This window comes from Polyodon spathula, chromosome 6 (assembly GCF_017654505.1).
Source record: "Polyodon spathula isolate WHYD16114869_AA chromosome 6, ASM1765450v1, whole genome shotgun sequence".
Classification (NCBI taxonomy): Eukaryota; Metazoa; Chordata; class Actinopteri; order Acipenseriformes; family Polyodontidae; genus Polyodon; species Polyodon spathula.
Genome location: NC_054539.1, coordinates 30,961,434 through 30,966,167, shown reverse-complemented (window position 1 = coordinate 30,966,167; position 4,734 = coordinate 30,961,434).

The window sequence follows — 4,734 nt, the reverse complement described above, 5'->3', positions numbered from 1 at the left end:
CATGACAGTGTGGCACCGGGGTGATGGATGAAGGAAGGTCCAGATACACGATAGCAGGTGCATTCTTGCCAGTCTAACGTTAAACTGAACTGGTGGGCTTAAGGCCCCTGTATTTATACTACCATTTATATTACTGGAAAGTTCTAGAAAGTTCTAGAAGTTACTCCAAGTTTACTCAGCACTGAACATATCTGGAATGTTCTGGAAAATAGGTAAATTTCAAAATATCACTGTCCTGGTCACAAAAGCAAAGTTTGTGGGGAATAATAGCCATTTTCTATACTTTTGAGGCATAACCACTTAGGAAATAACACTTACTACCCAGGAACCAACCAACCAAAAAATAAATAAAAAATTGTTACACTGTGTTATTATTATTAGTAGTGGTAGTAATATGTATTATGTTGTGTGCAGATGGACTGAAGCCGGCTGATATTATTATTTGTTGTGTGAGAATCTCATAATATAGTCACATGAATGGGGTTAAAATCCCCATCCCTACACCTTGTGCAGAAGGTGGTCACCTGTATAAAAGACTGCAGCTGTCAGAGGAGAGATGTAAGTCTGTGCAAGAGGATTAAAAACTAATGTAAAAACAATTGCTATTCGTGCTATTCAAGGAGGCATTTATTACTGTTGATATTATTCAGCAACATGTAAGTCTGCCTTTCAAATGATGACATGTTTTAGTTTTTGATTTATTAATTTCAGAGTATACGCTTGATCGGGGCATTCATTTTCTAAATCTACCCAGCTCTCTTTCCAACAAGTAATTTTTCAGAAAAGGGGGCACGTTAGAAAAAATCACTTTAATTACAGGCATTGCTAAGGAACACCTGAACCAGGACTCCTTTTACCACAAACCCTTCCTGGACCAGGTTGTCTACATTGTGTCTCGCTAAAAAAAAATGACTAACCCATTGTTCATTCTAGATGCGCACACAATTTTCTCTCGCCCTCCTACAGCACTGACAACAAGCAGGCAATCCTCCACCGACATTGCACTGTTGGGTACACACCGACAGCCGTGGTGGCAAGTCAGACCTGCTCCACCCGATTGAGACGCCATAGCTGCGGCTGAGCTGTCCTAAAGTTAGCACAAACACAACCACAGCAAAATTAACAAGCTAAATAAATAAATAAAACAAACAAAACAAATCCATTAATAAATAGACTATTTATTATAAACTAAACCAGTAATGCAATAAATAATCCGCAAACTCACTCAAGAGTTTCCACTGCTACCCCCCTGCTTCCTCCAGCTCCTCATCGCTGTCATTCACTGCCATCATTGCTGTTTTCAACTGTTCCGCTCCCGCTGGTTCTGCTGCTGTTTGTTGTGAGACGGACTCCTCTCCCTCTGAACAGGGAGGCACTGCAGCCCCAGGTTGAGACCCAGAGCCACCGTCACTCCTCCCCGGATTCAAGTCAGGAGGCCCCGCAGCATTAGAGTCCACATTCTTAAGAGTGGCTTTTTCCTTGGCCTGCAATCATTAAGACCTTCACCATGCAATACTCAACCAACGGTTGAAACGGAAACCCCAGTCACACTTGCAGCCAATGCACTTTGAATATCTTTGGCAATCAATCTCAGATTGTTATTAACCTTCCTCATAATTCTTCTACTTGTTCTTGGTGAAAGAACCTTCTTTCTTCCAGACTGAGGGAGCATTGTGACAGTATGAGGAGTCTTGTACTTCTTGATAATAGAAACAATAATTGAAATTGGGATACTCAAATGCTTGAAATATTCTTGTATCCTTCTCCAGCTTTATAACAATAAATAATTTTCTGTCTAAGGTCTTCAGATAGCTCTTTACTTTTTCCCATATTTACTTATTGGTAATAACAGCAATCATCCTATGCCTTACCATTTTATACTCTCTAAGAATGTTCACCTACCAAGTGCAGTATTCAACCAGTGCAGAGCATAGCTTGCAGCGGGGTGGTACAGCCTACAGACAGTGCTGTGTCCTGTTTTGTTCAGCATCTTTATTTTCTGTTTGTTCATTTATTAAATGCTGAGCTCAAGCAAGCGCTCAGCTTCACCAAAACTCCACTTCTCTGTCCTGTTATTGTTCTGGGTCTGACGTCACCACTCAGTCAGCCTTGTGACAAGGTCACACACAGTGCAGAGTCACCATTGCCTGGGGATGCCAGTTCGCCATTGTCCAGGGATGCCAGATCGCCATCGCCCAGGGATGCCTGCACGTCACCGCCCGAGGATGTCTGCACGTCACCGCCCAAGGATGTCTTCACGTCACCGCCCGGGGATGCCTGCAAGTCACAGCCCGGGGGTGCTTGCCTGTCATCACCCGGGTTGCTGGAAAGCCTGGGGATAGAACCCCAGAAAAGGGAGCCATCAGCTACAGAGCACGAGGGAGAAGTGGAGTTCCCTCCCGAATTCACTGCCCGAGCGTCCGGAGCTGTCGCTGTCGGAGGGTCTGGAGCTGTCTCTGTCGGGGGGTCAGGTGCTGTCGCTGTCGGAGCTACCACTCTCTCCATTTTATATTACAGGAAGGCACAAAGCTGTCTCTGCATGGGGGTCCAGAACCACCACTGCTAAGGGGTCTGGAGCCGTCACTATGCTCCTACCCTGCCCTGCACCATCCAAGGCTATTATTTTTATGATATTATGTGTTTGTGTGTGGATGGACGAAAGCTATCAAAAAAGACGGTCTCAAAATGTGGTTGGTGTGGATGGGGTTGAAACCTCATTCTGAGTAGCTGATGTGAATGTGGCTGGAGCCTTAATAAGGTAATTGTTAAATAGGTAACTAAGGTGCCAGCCACAATATAAAAGACCCACTCCGAGCTCAGAGCAGAGGAGAGTTTAAGAGAGCTAATAAAAATATTTTATATTTTAATATAGAGCATCAATGTTCTATGTCATCATTATATCATAATTATATGTTATCATTATTTGGCTATATGTGGCATGCAAACCACTGTATATATCTAAATTGATCCCTGTTAGCAGCTTGCAACTTCTATCCATTAGGGGGTAAAGGGCCATACTGTGGCGAGAAAAAAACCCTCCTCTTCCCACCTTCTAAAATTTGGCAGACAACCCTTCCCCTTAAGACTCCAAATTAAAAAAAAAATGTAAGGTATCATTTTGGTTGTAACCCAGGCACCTATTTGTACCACAACCTGCCATATGAAAATATATTATATAAAAAATAACACATTTCGATGCAATTAAAACCCCTTACTAAATCACATTACCGAAGATTGCAGTTACCCATAGTAGAGATTAAATGAACTATGACACAATATCATAGTTCCTTTTTTTTTTTTTTTTACATTTTGTTATAAATTGGGAACTTGGGAAAATAAAAAGTAATGACATTTTCTATGTTATCATAATTGCAGTTCCATGGTCGGTGTGTGAGTCTAGAGATAGAACATAATCCAGACAGTGAAGTGCATTGCTCTCATAAACCTATCCCACTCAATGACAGAGCTATAATGCCATCTAATGGCTGTTTGCTGTAACTGGAATATTTAAATGGCCCTAACTACTGCCAGTACATTAGACAGTTGTGTCTCCAATTTTTGTTTTTAGCTGATTGATGTATTTGTACAATTACATACTATCACTTTAAAATAATTGCAAAAAATGGAGTACTGTATTCGGAAATTTGGACACCATACAGTATATGTTTAATGCAAATGCTGTGCAATGAATTGTACCATAAAATGGGTTTGAGCAACAACTGATGTTTTGTGTAACTGCTACAAAGTTAACAAAGTCCCATACTGCAGGCTTTTCTTTTGAAATATAAAATGTCAAAGGGGGCAGAAAATTTCATATGACTAACAGGTCATGTACACAGGCTATCTGTTTGTGTATAAGGTCTACAAAACTCAACAGAACTATTTACCTTTGTTCTAAATTAGCCAGCATAGCAGTAAGTACAGGAAATAAGTAAGTGGAGGAAATAATTTCTAATTGCAGTCAAGCAGTTATTATGAAGTCTTTAATTATAGTCTATTCCAATCTTTGAAAGTTATTGACAGTTGTTATGACAATTCATGTTATAACAACTGCATTAGCGGATATATAATAAAGAATCCATTTCATTGGAATTACCTACAAATGCCTACTACATTAATGCCAACATTGAAGTGAAACATTGCACGATTTCTTTTTAGCAGCCTATCCATCTGTTAATAAGGGTATTATATTCTTTGGGTAAGAATGATACTGACACTATGAGCGAGAAGAGGTTAGTCATTCAGACTGATCATAATTTAAATAAAAATGTAGTGTCAGCATTGAGACAGCTTGCTTTGGGTCAGGCAATGCAGATAGAACAGAACTAAGACTAGTTTTTATATAATTTTCATTAAAAAATTGTTTTTTTTAAGATGTGTGACCGAATATTACTTTTCATCCCCTCTTGCGAGTATTTTAAAATATCCTAATATTCTATCACAAATGTAATAAATGTAATATTTTTTTCTTTTTTTTTTACTGCCAATTATCTTATTATTAAGTGATGCTCCAAATCATGATAAATCTGAATGTTTTATAAATGCAGAGGAACTCCGGTCACCGTTCCGTGGAGACACTGATTAGGTGGTTATGACCTGAACTGGGCCCTTACTTCCAGGTGTAAAGATGAACAACGTCTATGGGGGGTCACACTGTTTATATAAATAGATAAATATATATATAATATATATATATATATATATAATATATAATATATGATATGTATGTAGTTC